The 16,449-nt window shown below is 40.7% G+C and overlaps 1 protein-coding gene across 4 annotated transcripts in view; it reads right to left on the bottom strand.

The window, feature by feature from the left end:
- BSN (bassoon presynaptic cytomatrix protein) overlaps positions 1 to 16,449 on the bottom strand; it is a 196,539-nt gene that overhangs the window by 178,969 nt on the left and 1,121 nt on the right. The window lies entirely within an intron of this gene.

Below are 16,449 nucleotides of genomic sequence, written 5' to 3'. Positions count from 1 at the left end.
CTTGACAGAGCACTTGTGATTGTCTTTGGTCCAGTGCTGGCTTCTGAAGACACTTCCACACATCAAGCAGTCTCATTTTCAAAGCACCTCCATGTGAGAAGAGAAGGGTCAGACTACATAGGAAGCTGCCTTATAAAAAGTAAGACCAGTAGCCCATCTAACTTAGTTTTACACTTACTGGCAGCAGTTTTACTCCAGAATTTTAAACAGGATCTTATTCAACCTTCCCTGGAGATGCCAGAAACTGAAGCTTGGCCATTGATAGCAGCTCAGCCTGGATAGCTCAGTTTGTTAGATTGTGGACCTTCCATATGAAAAACAAGCGCTTTGCTGCTAAGCTACTGTAGTACCAAAACTTCTGGATCATTAGTCATGCCAGCTGGTTTGTTTACTCCAAGCTACTCCCCTGACCTGCTGGGCAGAGAGAATGAGGAGACACAAAGTTGTATTTTTTTGTAGTATCCATGCATTTCCAGTAATATGTCCAAAATTACCTGTGCCATAAAAGATCACCAAAATATATTCCCCCTTTTCAGGTAGTTCCTAAAGGCACTGTCTTGATTCACAAGTAAATTTAGCATTTATAGTAATTTACAGCGTAGGCTGGTATACTTAACTACATATTATTTATTAAATCTATAACAATATTCTACTCTCTTAGGAAATAATACACAACACATCTAATAAATAGCTTAACTCTTTGCATACGATTTACATCAAGCAGCATTAAGGCATTTGTTTGAAATCAGTTTCAAGAAAGAATGAAATGTGGGTTTCCTTCTCTCAAACATAATTTCTGTTTACCTTCCATGCAAGAACCCTTACAGAAGCATTTACTTCCAGGTCAAATGCCCAGCCATTGCTAGTTATCACTGGGTGGATCATTATTTTTCCATAAAATTGGAAGCAAGCCTTAATGGTTCTAATCCTGCTGAAGTTATGGACAACCAGACAGGTGAATACAAATACTGCATCCAAAGATATATCCAGACAATCCAAATAGTTTGTATGAGTATTGCAATGCGAGGGTGATTGCATATCCAGATGTACATCCCCGGCAGCAATGTGTGGAAAAGGCTGCTTGTATGTGTTGATAACGCTTGATGATTGAAGAACATGTTTGTTGTTTGATTGGTATAAATATTCATCAACTGAAAACTGGGGAAACTGCAGCATTTAAATAGTTAGAGGGCATAAAATGGGAATGAAAAAAACATTTTGGTGGGCTGAGTGACTGGTCCTGGCAAGATACAATTTGGCATCTTCTTAAGCTAGGAGAAAGGTCCCAACAGATCTGAAGTTCTGCCAGTCCCTGGCTCACAGCATCAAACTAATTTTCTATTGTGTCATAGTTCTAATGCTTGTTTCGCAAGGAGGCAAATATTTTACCCATGCTTCATTGTTTACAGAGGACAGTAATATTTAACTCAACGTATATGATACTGAGTCACATGCCAGGTTTAAAAAAAAAATCAGAAGAGATGCATATTATTATTATTATTATTATTATTATTATTTTAAAAATCAAATAAAACCTTCCCCTCCTTTTTTTAAAACCAAGAGCATGATTCATCCTGTCCCATCACCAGAACCCTCAAGAGCTGTTTATGGGTACTTCAGTGTAAAACATGGAAGGGCCTCATATTCACACCATCTCAGTGCGCATCGAAGGAAAAGTCAGCTTTGGGGGGGGGGGAGGACTTATGGATTGCTCTCATACAACCACAAGAGCAAACTTGGTGGTGGTGTTTGTGTTCTCTCCCCACCACACACACAGAAAGGCTAACAAAAAGCAAATGTCAATTTATCAAAAACCAAAATCAACTTAAACAGACCATGGTGAGGGAAATAGTACAATAGTATAAGTAACGAGCTGCTGAAATATCTAATGAAGGATGAACTTAGGAAATGCCTAAAAGAATAAAGAACAATTAATAAACCCAGGACAAAACAAAGTATATCAGATTAATTTCACTATTTTATCCATACTCCAGAAGTCTATTTTCTTCAGCAAAGTAAGTTGAAGTTCTTGAAACTATGTGTCATGGAAACTAATGAACAAAGAAAACTGCAATGATTAATCTTTTTTAAACTTTAAGTGTATTTGAGATATACTGTCATGAACAAAATGGAGACCAAAGGAATAAGTAGAATTCCTTTAAAACAGATACATGAACGCTTAAAATTCTTAACAAAGGAATTATTAATATTGCAGCCAATTAAGAGTGAAGTTTCCTATCAATTATTAATAAAGAGTCAAAGACATATTACAAACACAGGTGAAGTACTCGCTGAGTTTTGGATGAATGCCCAAGTTCTTTTCCACTAACTCCTAAGGTGGCTCTTGAAGTCAATAAATGAACCATTTGAGCCTTCCAAAATGAACTGTGTTTAAGGGAAGATGGTAAGCTGGCGACACTCTTTCTTGTTCTGCTCAAAGGGTTGATACTGCCTTGAGAGAGAGAGTATGGTGACAAGACTTTGGGCAGTATGCAGTTATTTTAACAGTGCAATCGTATCATACGTTATGTCCACTGGAAGAGAATCGGGTTGCTCCTAAGCCCCTTTGAACAGAAGGTAAGCAAGCCTAGTCAATTCATGCTGGCTGGCATTGCCCTATGGCTGTGCCAGGGTTATCTCATGCTAATGTAGCTGCTGTGAGGTCATGACAGTGTCAGCAGAAGGTGCAATGATACACAGAGTTGGGAGGCATGGCAGAGAAGAGTGAAGCTAAGGAGGTGTACACATTACCACTTACTCTGCACTGGTGCACTCCCACTTCTACTTTGTCAAGCTGCGTACACACCATGCTAGCCATGAACCAGATTGATCCTGTAATTTCTTGAGAAATACTGTTGCTTGATGTGTGTGTTTTTTCTTAAACCAGCTTCAATCCAATTAGAAAACTTAAGTTGCATTCACTTCATACTTAAATCAGATGTGTACATTTGAAGCAGCTGCCATGGATGCACAGATGAGTACGAGTGCACGTGTGTTTCTGGGTGATTTTGGGGTTCAGGAAACCAAACAGTTCATGCATGCTTGTCCCTTTCTGATGTGGTTACAACAGTGTGCAAATGTGACTGGAACTTCATTGGGGATTAATGACCTTGCTGTGATTGAAACTGCTAAGGTGAGCTTAGGTGTAGTCTGAGAGTCCTATGTTTGCTTAGAGGTTACTTTTGCCCTGCTGCCAGTGTAACATGCTAGTCAAGGCACATGACACAACACAAACAGAATGCAACCTCTCCAAATAGGTATATTTGCCAAGGAGCTAGTGGGGGGTGGAGCTGTGGAAGAGAAGAGCATCTACATCACTTCCCAACATCCACATCACTTTATCAGCCACTTCCCCCCCAAAAAACCTAATGATCACTTAGTTACAGGCACTATCCATTGCAGCTGCTATCTATTATTTATCACTGTCTTCATGTCTCTCCGCAGGCCACCAGGCAGCCATTCAACATGCACAAAGACAAGGGTTAGAGTTAGCAGTAGTGACCAGCAGAAGCCAGGGCTCCTGAGCCTTTCCAGACAACATGACAGGCAAAAATGTAGTGTGTTTAGTCATGTACCGCAAGTGGTGTACAGGAGTGGTGAGAGCCATACCTGCTAGTCCTAAGGCAAAGCATTGCAGAACTGCAGAGCTGGAAGGAGCCTCAAGAGTCATCTAGTTCAAGTCCCTGCACTGCAGGAATCACAGTCGAAATATATAAAAAAATAAAAAATTGTCCAGTAGCACTTTAGAGACCAACTAAGTTTGTTCTTGGTATAAGCTTTTGTGTGCATGCACACTTCTTCAGATACACTGAAACAGAAGTCACCAGACCCTATCTGAAGAAGTGTGCATGAACACAAAAGCTTATGCCAAGAACAAACGTAGTTGGTCTCTAAGGTGCTACTGAACAATTTTAATTTTTTTATATATATTTCGACTGCGTCAGACCAACACGGCTACCTACCTGAATGCAGGAATTGCAGTTAAAGAAGCCCTGACAGATGGCCACCCAACCATTCTTTAAAGGAGAGTCCACCACCTTCCAACCAGCTCTTACCATCAGAAAGTTCTTCCTAAGTTTCGTCAGAATCTCCTTTCTTGTAAGGAGAACAAGAAGCCTGGCAATCCCATTCCTTTGTAATGCTGATAGAACCTGCTCCACAACTAAATCTGTTTGTGCCTGTTTCAACTAGGTCTCTATGTTTATTTTATCCAGCTTATGGAATGCCCCTCTTCATCTTGTTTTTCACATCAGCAGTATTCATGGAGGGATACACTGACTCAGAGCTTGTCCATACTTCCGTTTGCGCCATGCCTAGAAAGCACGGGTCTGAGCGGTGTCCCCTTGCCCCACTCCTTTCCAAGGGGAAAAAAACCCCTCTTTAGCAACAGATTGGAACAAATGGCAATCCGGGAAAATCCCAGACTGGGTGTTAAAGAGCAGTTCCCCCCTCCCCCGGGTGGGGGAGAAGCAGTGGGACAAGAGGAAGTGTGGATAAGCCCTCAGTTCATATACAACACTAAATCAAACCTTGGCTTAGTGCAATTCAACAAGGGTGTGTGTGCAGGTGAGTCCGCAGGCTCCCAGAGAAAAGACTGCAGATGATTTGCTCTTACTCTGGTCTGGCTGCTGCTGCACTGCTATTCTTTGGAGACTACTGTCACTCATAATTGTTGCTGATGGTGCCAAGGATTCAAATCCCTGTCAGAAGGAAGGCCTGGAGAAGTTTGGGCATCAATAGTTTGGAGTACATGGTATCAATAATATTGTACTTTCTGTTTTATGGAAACCACCCATCCAACTACTCTGCATCTGGATGGATAGCTGGGAAACTGTCAGGTGTGCACACAAGCCGTTGCCCCCAACCCCGTCACTAGCAGAGCTGTTGTCATGTTAGGGAACAGCTGTGTGTAGAAGACGAGGCAGGCAGAGGGCTGAGAAAGAGGTGAAAGATGAGTGCTGACAAATATCAGTATTCCACTTTTGGATTACTGTGTAAATTCTGGTTACATCTCAAAAGAGGTATCGTGGATTTAGAAAAGCTGTAGTAAAGGGCCACCCAAATGATCAGGCATCTGACTGACGATCAAGAAAAACAGGATGCTGCACCAAACAGGCCTTTGGTCTGATCCAGTAGTGTCTTTCTTACTTGCCTTAGGGCCTGAGGAAATCAACCACAGGAGAGATAGGGAGCTAAGGAAATGAGGTACTGAGAAAGAAAAGGAGAAAAACACTCTAACGAAGTTGGAAAGTAAAGGAGAAGCTCTCTCTATGCTGCTGGCAGGAAGAAGCAACACTGGAGTGTTACATATTGAGGAGAACAAGGAAAGCAGGGAAACAAAGGAGCAGAGAGCCAAATGTGAAGGGAGCTGAGAATCCTGATGTTTGAGGAAAGTAGGACACAGTAGTCAGTGGCCTGAAAAAAACAACAGGAAACTATCAAGAACTGCGGATGGTGAATGCAGAAGTATGGTGCGTGGAGAGGAAGGAATCTATGGAGGCAATGAGATTGAGATCTAAGCAGAAAGATCTGGGCTATAAAAAACTGCACATGATGCCTGGGGACAGGAGGAGCACTATGGTGTTGACAAGATGGGAGGCTGCAGAACTGTAGTCCAGGGTGCACTGGCTGATGTTAGTTTGAATGAGCCAGACAAATATTTGCAGATCTATAGAACAGAATTGTTTTACTAATGTCATTAAAAAATAGTAATCCTCTTTTAATGGGAGCAAAAGCACAAAAGAAAAACATCCTAGTGCAGAATGTAACTCAGGAATAAATAATGCTTGATTCCCCCCCCCCCCATCATGTATTTCTTACTAGTCTACATTAAACATAGACATCTTTCAAAGGGTACAAGTAAACTACTACCAATATAGCAAAATGCCACGTAATGACTGACAACAATTGACAGCTATGCTGCCTTTCTCAGAGAATAAAGAGTAGCAGTAAATTTTTAAAAACCGCATCAGCTTGCAGTAGCTGCAGATTATGGCTGCTGTGCAAAGTAGAGCACATAACTAGAAAACAGCTAATTTTTTTCTCCAATTTTTGGCTCATAGAATTCTGTGATTTCTGCCATGTGTATTTTGAGAGTAAAATTTCATGCACCATGGTATTGTAGCAGGACTATTATTGCAGTGCACAACAATTATGGTGTGAGCTATTTTCTCCTCATATGATGAAGCTTAAAAACATAAAAAGTCTAGGACACCTGTACATCCACTAGTTGCTCACATACATAGTACATAAACTCCTAAATTTCTAACACCTTTTCAGAACTTCAGCCCTTCAGCTCCAGGAGCTCCTCCACCCCTTCCTTTTTTGTCACCACTACAGCAGGGTGAGGAAAACTTCTCAAAGAGCTCTCACACGTGGAACTACACCCAGGAAGACCCATTTCAAACAGAAGGCTGTGCTCGCAAAAGGGTCCACATTTTGCTTTCTACACAAATTACCAAGCTCATGCTGTTCTGCCCTATGTGAATAATTTGATACGTCTTCATAAATAAAGCCTTAGTAAAAGTCAGATTCAAGCTCATGAGCCTTCTTTTCTCAAGTAATTTTTAGATGCACTCACAGATTAATTATCAATGCCCTCTGGCAGTTTTCTGTAAGAATTAGAGTAACCTGACTGTGAAAATAGAGTAGCTTAGAGATTCTTTAAAAATTAAGTGGTTTATAAATGCTTTTTATATAAATAGGATAGCAAAAAAACATGGTGGGGGGAGAAGGAGTGGGGAACATTTGGCCCTCCGGATGCTGCTGAACTACAAGTCCCATCTTCCCTGGTCATTGGCTATGCTTGCTGGGGCTGTTGTAAGGGATGTACATTTGCACTACAAAACCGAATGTGCCTCAAGATGGAGAAGCTGGACAATTGTAGCAGGGCTTGATAGCTGCACATTAAAAATCCTTCTAAAATGCCAATTTGCTACAGCAGCTGTTGCACCGCCCAAATAACGACTAGCCCTCATGAAGGTGCACAACATCCCCAAAGTCTCCATGGCCATTACATTCCTGGTAAGAACCAGAGGAACTGCAGACTCCAGTAGAAGCAGGGCAATGATCCAACATCTTGCGTGTTCACTCCCATGATCAATTGTTACTTGACACACTGTTTTTGAGCCCTCCTCTACTTCTTCTTTTTTAACCTGACTACCCCCAAAGGGCTCAGGGTTGCTGACACCACAATAAGAAAATCAGTCTTTAAAACCTCAATTAAAAGAAATACCAACAGCTAGAAAATCCATGCACCATTTACACGTTGGTCCCTTAGGACAAGAAGCTCAAATTAGATTAAGATGGTCATTTATCACATCAGCTCTAGTTTTAATACATGTGTGTAATTATCTTGCAGGCAGTCGATCGGTTTGGTGAAACACAAACACTCAACAGACACTGGTCAAAGAAGGTTATGGACTCCCCACAAGAAATGGAATATGCAAGGACATAGAAGGCAAGGCCTTCCAAGGGAAAGTGGACAGTGAGAGAACCTCAACTGCACACACAGGCACACTGTATTCCAGTGATTTGTGACCAGTGGCTCATATCATGCACACCATACATGGCGTCCCTCCAATAATCCTGGGGTGTGTAGTTTCTTAAGCAGAATTGTAGCTCTGCGGAGGTGCACTATAGTTCCCAGGATTCTTTGGGGGAAGCCGTATGTTTTACATACACACCAAAGAGCTCAAAACTAAAGCCTTCTAGCCCAATGGCTTCTTTAAACCATCACATTTGTTGTACTCTAAATATAATTCTGCTAAATAAGAATTTTTAAATAATACATAAAGTCATTATGTCTATACTAAAGGAGATAAAACATATGCTAAAAACATTCTTGTTTAGACAAGCCTACCCAGAGGCTTAGAAAGTTGGAGTAATTCCTTTTTTTTTTTAACTTTTGTACTGTATGTTTTAAAGTAGGGTTGTAATTTTTTCTTTGTTTTATTTGTTTGTAAACCACTTTGAGGGTTTTTTAAAAAACAATCAAGCGGTGTATAAATTATAGGGAATAAAACAGCAAACAAACATGCTAACAATGGAATTAGACAAGGTTTCAGGATAGGGAAAATGGCATATTTTCCCACACTGTAGTGTGCCCCTGCCCAACCTGGTCGTTCAGTAAATAATAAAATAAATAGTAGACCCACACTGGATCTCTTTAGTGCTATAAAGCACCACCTCACCTTGGTAGCTCCAAATAATGGTAGAACAATCTTTTCTTCTCAGATTGGGTGAAGCCCTGAACAAGAACACTCATTAGGGACTGCAAATACACTGCAACATTTTGCTGTTGAGTTCACACTTGTGTACAGTGGTACCTTGGGTTACGAACTTAATTCGTTCCAGAGGTCCGTTCTTAACCCAAAACCGTTCTTAACCTGAGGTACGCTTTTGCTAATGGGTACTCCTGGTGCCGCTGCGCTGCCACGACTGCGCGATTTCTGTTCTCATCCTCGGGCAACGTTCTTAACTCGAGGTACTACTTCCAGGTTAGCAGAGTTTGTAACCCGAAGCGTTTGTAACCCAAGGTACCACTGTACTAGTAATAGGGTTGCCAGACCTCCAGGGCTGACCTGGAGTCTGCAGGTTTGCCTGCCTGCCTCCAGGTGGCAGGTGGAGGGCTTGAATCTCCAGGTGGAATTTGAAGTCATAGACTGGGAAATGAATTGTACAACAAATGGCCCAAGAAGCTACTTCTTTGAGTCAGTGTAAACTGTTCAGAGCTGTGCTCAACCTGCACATCAAGCAAGTTTCTAAAGAGCCGTATTTAAAACACTGTCACAAACTTTATCAAAGCTTGTCTTCTCCTGCTACAAGGGCCCGAGGTAATCCTTCAAGAAGGCCCTGATTAATGCAAGCGACCCAATGGTATCATGAAGTGGAAGGAAAAACAAGCCTTTAGAAAAGAAGGAAGACAGGAACCATGCATGGCAACACCCAATTCATTTCTAAAGTGAAAAGAATGTCAGCGCCTAGGATTTGAAGAAAATGAAGATAATACAACTAATAGGAAGATGAGCAGCAATTATTGTGTTTCCTTGGACTAACAACATTAATCGACTAATCTGTGCAATTACCTGATTCATTACTTGATCACAGATTAATTGCAGATTCGTTTTAATCTGGTCAGCCATCTGGACCTGACTGATTCTTCTACTGCCACCTTGTACTTTCTGCAACCACCTCTATTTCTGCCTGCTACTGAAGTAGTGCTGCTGCAGCAACTATTTTACATTTATTTACTGCTACCACACAGAACACAGAAGTGACATGGCCCCTGTCCAGAGGGTTTGCAATTTTAGTGATGTGAAAGGGAATGGAGCTGGCAGCAGAATGCTCAGGAAAAAACAAGAGAAAGCAGTTTTCCAGGAAAGGCACTGTGAGTTTACACATTAAGAATGTTGCTGCATATGCAATGGTATTTGGATCAGCAGACCCTGTACAACGTGAAGCTGAATGTGTGTTTGTGAATCCACAATAGACATACAGTACAGAGTACTGTAGTCAATGAGGTGCTCCAATTTGCTGCTCCAAACCATGGCACAAATATGGCAAAATACTCTGCCATGTAAAGAGCATTAAATGGCCTTAGATATTAAGGTGTGAAAGAGAAAGTGTTGGCTTGATGTGCAAAGGGAAGATGGCTCCAAAATGGTCATGTCATTCACTGTGTCCATGGAAGGAGGAACAAAACCCGCTTTTCTTATTCTTTATTGGCCTGTATACTGCTCAGTGTCCAAATTGGCTTTTAAGCAGTTCACAAAACATGAAAGCAAAATATACAAAACCAATTAAAATCTGTAACTAGCATCAAAAAGCAATACAACAGTAAAAACAGGAGATCTAGACCCACACCAAGTGAAAAATGCCTGTGTAAAGTGGTGCCAATACAGATGGGGGCCTCTCAAATTTCAACAGGGAGAGCTCCACAGACCAGGTACAATCAATGAAAAAGCTTGTCTTCATGTTACCACAAGGTAATAATTACTGGGCAGCAGCAAGGCTAATCAGGTTCCATTTGCTTATCTTACTGCCCTTATAGGGCAAGGGAGGGGAACTTGGTATTTCAGGAAACTTGACCCAGAGTTGTTTAGGGTTTTATATGTAAGTAACATAAAGCTGGCCTGATAGCTAATAGGCAACCTCAACATTGGTATGTTATGTGCCTGATAAGGAGCGCTACTGCACCAGCTGCAACCTCTGGATCAGAAATAAGAAAAACCCCATACAGAGCACACTGCAGTAGTCTAGATATGTGTCACAGTAACCAAGCTGTCCCTTTCCAGGAAAGTCACCAGCAGAGTGGTTCTCTAGAGAAGAGTTCCCTCCAGAAATCTGTGGACTACAATTCCCATAACCCCTGACCACAGACCAAACTGGCTAGGGTTGATGGGAGTTGCAGTCCACAACACCTGGAAGGACCCACATCCAATGCATATTTCCTCCCCCATTGTGATATATGATATATATGGTACAAGCTCTCAAAGTTGCAAAATCACTTTCTGTTTGGAGGGAGGTTGCCTAAGGTTATAAAGGGGCTCTCTGGAACGACAACAAAAGATAAGCTCCACTTTTAGGGAGTTCACTGAGGCAAACAGTGAAAAGCATCCTGTATCACAGCAGAACTTCATAAACCACATATTCTACAAGGGCCAGATCCAGGTTTGTGATGAAGCAGGCATCCATTTTCAACTACTGCCAGTTTCGGTCTAGGTATTAGCATGGATGCATGAAGCATCATGCTTAACACATACCTGTTAAGTATCTGTTCCGCAAATATGCCTAAACTCTGGTTCTCAAAGCATAAATGATCTTCCAAAAGATCTGCATGTAGCTGCATTGTTTTAAACATCTCAGATCTCAATAACGCTGATTTGGCACTTGAAAACAGCAGCTTAAAGATGCTGGGCAGAACTTAACTAATGAACTCAGTCAGGAGAAACCCTGTCGAGGGGCTTCTGCTTGCACAGCATGACTCCCTCCCCCCACCCCCACCCCCATCCCCTGCACACGCCCCACAATTGGCTATGGGAGGTTCAGGAGAATCTACAGAACAACACTCAAGGGAAGGGTGACTATTCCATCTGGCAAGCCAAAATGCTTGCACAGATGGAACGTTCAACATAGTGTGAGGTTGAATTTTACCCTATGTCTCCCTCCAATCTCTTTTTTACCAGACAGTTTGTCAGATATAACCATAATTGGCATTTTTAAAACACACATATTCTACAAAGTCACTAGCCATAAAGAAAATGAAATTATTAGCCTTCAAAAAGATTATTGGGTTATGTACCGGTAAATTCACATTTCTTATTGGTAATGCAACACTCTTGACACAAAGCACTTCATTCTTAAGTCTTTTACCCAGCTTTTAATATTTTCCTGTCATTAAAACCAATGTGCCTTTAAATGCACATGTATGGCTGAATTGTGTCCAGCATCGCTTAGTAAGTTATCTGCTTTCTCTTCGCTGTTTTAGCTATTAAGACTAAAATTTCAGTACACAAAGTTGAATGAGTCCTCTATAATATTCCAGATTCCTTCTTCCATGACGTCCCTCTTCCAACCATCTTCCAAATACTTTCCCCAAAAAAACTGTTTCAAAAGTTTATAAAAACATATTCACAAACTGGTAACTCATCATTTTATATGAAGCTAATTCTATCAACCCACCTTATAGGGCTGTTTTCACTAAGAGGTGCTTTAAACACATGATATGCAGTTTATGCTTGTTAATTAAAGTTTTATCATCATCACAGCCTTGTATATTTTATACCTGCATTTCAAAATAAGTATGTTCCAATTTATCCATTACATTTCTGTTCCTCCACCAAGAAAGTACTGGGGTTTCCACTACTTTGTTATGTTAGGTACAGTAAGAGATAGTTAGTGAATGATCAAATGTCATGCATTAACCCTGGTAAGCAGGGATTTCAACAAGACTTCCCATGTTCATCTAACATTTTACACTGCACTTCTCCCCTGCTACCTATAAAAAGTAAGAGGGTTTAGGTTTTTTATATTTGACGGTTTATTTCTTTGTTTTATCTGCACTTTTGTTGCTGTTATTAGTTGTATTTTTATAGTGAAAAGTTCAATAAAAACTAATGCCTAAAAGAGAAAGAGGGCAGAAAAGCATTTGGTTAAAGATTACTGCTGAACGCTACTGAGATGATAGGTTTGATCATGTGGGAAAAGACAGCTTAACAGTAAAACGCATTAAGAAACTGGAAAATGCATTTTAATCCCAGTGACACACTTGAGTTTTATACATAAAGTGCAGTTGTATGTCTTACAAGTGATCTATAACTGAGATTTCAGAAACATGAAAGACGATGACCCAAACATGTGCTGTATCCATTTCATTGTGAAGTGATATGAATCAACTATTTTTGACTCCTAAATTAGATACTAACTAGAGATTTGCAACCAACCTGGTTTATTCAAATCAAAATATTAAATAGGCACCACACAATCCCATCAGTCTCCTCTGACTCGCTGGCTCCTTTCCCCGCCTATTCCCGGGAGCTTGTAACAGGAGCTTGTTACTCAGCTCTTCTCCCACTCCCACTCCCCCCTTGGCTCCTACTGTTCTTAACTTCCATCTCTCTTGCAGCCACCTCAATTCATCCTTTCCTCAAACCCCTCCCTCTCAGCCCAATGAATTCTGTGTTTCTCTAACTCCAGCCATCTGCCCTCACGCCCCCATTCCATGGCACCAGCTCAAGCTGGGGAGTGTCATTGCCAAGAGGCAGGGGAAAGACATGTTCAGCCCATTATGAAACAATTGATAGATAGATATACAAACAGCCTTAGCTGCTACAGCAGGAGTGACAAGAAGCCTGCAGCTTCCAGAAGGTCAAGGCCGCACCTGTAAGGTCAAACAACTTCCAGTTATGCATTACAGTGGTACCTTGGGTTAGATACACTTCAGGTTACATACGCTTCAGGTTACAGACTCTGCTAACCCAGAAATAGTACCTCGGGTTAAGAACTTTGCTTCAGGATGAAGATGAAATTGTGCAGCGGCCGCGCAGTGGCAGCAAGAGGCCCCATTAACTAAAGTGGTGCTTCAGGTTAAGAACAGTATCAGGTTAAGAACGGACCTCCGGAACGAATTAAGTACTTAACCCGAGGTACCACTGTACAGCCACTTCTAAGAAGCTTGACTATTATCAGAGGCATGCCACAGCCTGTTTTTGAACCATGAGCATCCTGTTTGCATTCAAGTTGGTTATTATAATAACCTTGTGATAGTAAGAATTTGGTGCCCGAGTTTGCCTCTTTTCATTCTTCCCTCCTCAACCCTTTTCCTTTTGTGTTGTGTCTTTCCAGATTGTATACTGAGAGTGGGGAAATATATATATTTCGAAAGCTTCACTGATAAAAAGTATTATTATATATTTATTTAGGCTCCACATTTTTCCCAGACTGGGACTCAAGGTGCCTTTTAGATAAAGTAAAGGCAGCTAAGAGATAAAGGAAACATCTGGAAAGCACTTGAGTTAAAAGAAAGTCAGTAAGACCTTTAGAGGTTTATACTGTATGTGACTAGCTTGCTTCCTGATTTTATTTTGTACATCACCTTGAGACATGCATGGGAGGAGATTAATAATAAATAAATATTTACATGTGGCTACATTTTGCCCCACATTAACCGCTGCTATATTTTGTTAAAATGTTGAATTTGAGAATCGTTCAGAAGATCTTGGCCTATAGTCCTATCAAAAGGGAAACAGATATAGCTGAATGCATGGTTCTAAACATATTGAATATTTGGGAGGGGAGAATTAGTACAATTCGGAACTCACAAAGAACCTAACTGAAAGCTTTATGGTGCAATTCTATGCAAGTTTCCTCAGAAGTAAGTCCTACTGAGTTCAATCATGGTGCTTAAAGGTAAAGGGACCCCTGACCATTAGGTCCAGTCATGGATGACTCTGGGGTTGCGGTGCTCATCTCGCTTTATTGGCCAAGGGAGGCAGCGTACAGCTTCCGGTTCATGTGGCCAGCATGACTAAGCCGCTTCTGGCGAACCAGAGCAGCGCATGGAAACCCTGTTTACCTTCCCACCGGAGCAGTACCTATTTATCTACTTGCACTTTGACGTGCTTTCGAACTGCTAGGTTGGCAGGAGCAGGGATCAAGCAACTTCAAGTAAATACCTGTACCTCCAAGTAAATACACACTGGATTTCAACCCAAGGACCAGTGTGAAACTTCAAACAGGTACACCAAGATGCATCATGCACATGGCAATATAGGAGGTAATATAGGAATCTGTCTTGCACCAAGTAAGACTATTGCTCTATCTAGTATTGGCTACACTGGCTTCCAGTGATTCTCTAGGTTTTCAGACAAGATTTATTCCCAGCCCTTATTGGATTAAGCCCTGGGACCTCTGGCACGGAAAGCATGTGCTCTAGTACTGAGCTATGGCCCTAGCCTGGTACTGATACCATCCACAGGGATATTACCCAACATTAATAATTCTGAAATAGTATATTTTCCCATTCCTATGTTTTATATGGATTTGGCTCACCTGCTTCTGAAACACTTATAGGTAGTAAACATGTGGAATCTTAATTATACTGTGCAGTAAGTTGACCTAATAGGCTCTATTATTCATTAAGCAAAACAACCTTTCTAAAACTGAAGTCAGGTCCAAACACCTTTTTTTTGCACAGAGAAATTTCTAATATTGGATAAGGTCCTTTTAATTAACATCCTTAGCCTTTGTTGTTTTTGCTGCAACAGACTAACATGGCTACCACTCTGGAAACTGCCCATATTCGTGATTACTCCTGCGCATTCCCTAAGCAAAGGACTATAAGGCTGACAGAATAAGCATCTATTAGTCGTGACAGGGATATGATAGGATGCTTGTTTTGAGAGAACAGGGTTGTGCTGATTGTCTGGGTTTGGAAGAGTGTCTAGTACGTTTGCACAGATGTATTAGTACTTGGATAGCTTCCCAGTTCTGTTCTTCGACACACCATGGCAGGAGTGTCACGGAAAAGCCTCAATGCGCAGATGCTTCAAAACACTCAGCTCTCCATCAGTAACACTTTTATGGTGCATAATTGAGCCTGAACTGCAGACTTAAAGAAACCTTCCAGGCCACAGAAACTAAATAATCCTGCTACAGGTCCCAACATAAACACACTTCTTTCCTTTTCATAACAACTAGCTAGCTAGCTTAGCTACAGACTACACACACTCCTTCCAAATCTTATACAAGTTCATTCTGCCTAATTATTTCAACATCCATTAACTCTCATGCCTGTATATACAACTTGCATATGCACCAATGCTTTCCCTACATCCCCCCTAAACTCAGCTGAGGAGTAATGTACAAAGGCTACCCTGCAAGAGGGAAAGAACTGCCACATCACAATTCCGACACCATTTCCTCTACATGCAAATGACAATTCTACAAACAGATTATGTACATTTTCAGAAGAGATTTAGGATTAAAGATACTATTAAAACATATCTATACCAATTTGAAGATAGGTGATGGATTGTTGCCTTTAAAAAATGTAAAGGGATCAATACAGAACATCAATCAGCATAGTTTAATAGATTTCTTCTACAAACTCATGACAAAAATCCAATGATAAGAAAAATCCAAGTTCAGGCAGGACCTAATACTTTTGGCATTAAAGGGCGATAAAGAAGGTTCCTGCTTCAACATAGCCTTAATACAGAAAAACAAGCAATTTGATTTCTTCCAGAATCTACTATTGCATTCTCCTTGTAATAATGGAGCATTTAACAGCGCAACCCTTTTTAAACATATGAACAAGGGTGATACACTTCTTAGTGTATTCTACTCAGCTTTTCGACAAAAATGGCTCAGTACCTATTAGCACATACACACATATATATCCAATATCTTGCTACAAAACATTGAAAAGATTACTCTCATTTTTTCACTAACTTTTTATTTTTATCTGCTTTCTAACACTAAAGTTCTACATTTATTGGTAGCAAATGTTATTTTTTAAAATTTCTTCTAAATGTAGTGTTCTGCTGCATGATAACTAATCATTATACTACTCTCCACCCTCACCCTGTCATGTTTTGTTTTCCTTTTTAGGAGAAACTACACAGAGCACTGATGTTTTTGTTCTATTATTTCTATACACTGATGTAGAGATTACATAACTACTACTATTATTATTATTTTTCTTTTTATATATATTTCAAACAGTCTGCAATTAGGATAACCACATGCAGGGTATATAAACTGTACTCAACATAATGGCCTTAAGCACCATCAATTGTATCATTATAAACAAGCGTGAGGGCAATGTAACTGGCCAAGATGATCTAGTTGTGAGAAGGGCGACCTGTTTGTCTGTAGATGTTGTAGATGACTTAAGCCAGAAGTCTTGACAACACACACATTGAAAAAGGGTGCTTGCTTAGTTCTTTA

The sequence above is a fragment of the Podarcis pityusensis genome (assembly GCF_964106645.2).
Source record: "Podarcis pityusensis genome assembly, chromosome: 2".
NCBI lineage: Eukaryota > Metazoa > Chordata > Lepidosauria > Squamata > Lacertidae > Podarcis > Podarcis pityusensis.
The sequence above is the reverse complement of the archived record's forward strand: the minus strand, read 5'-3'. Positions and strand labels throughout refer to the sequence as shown.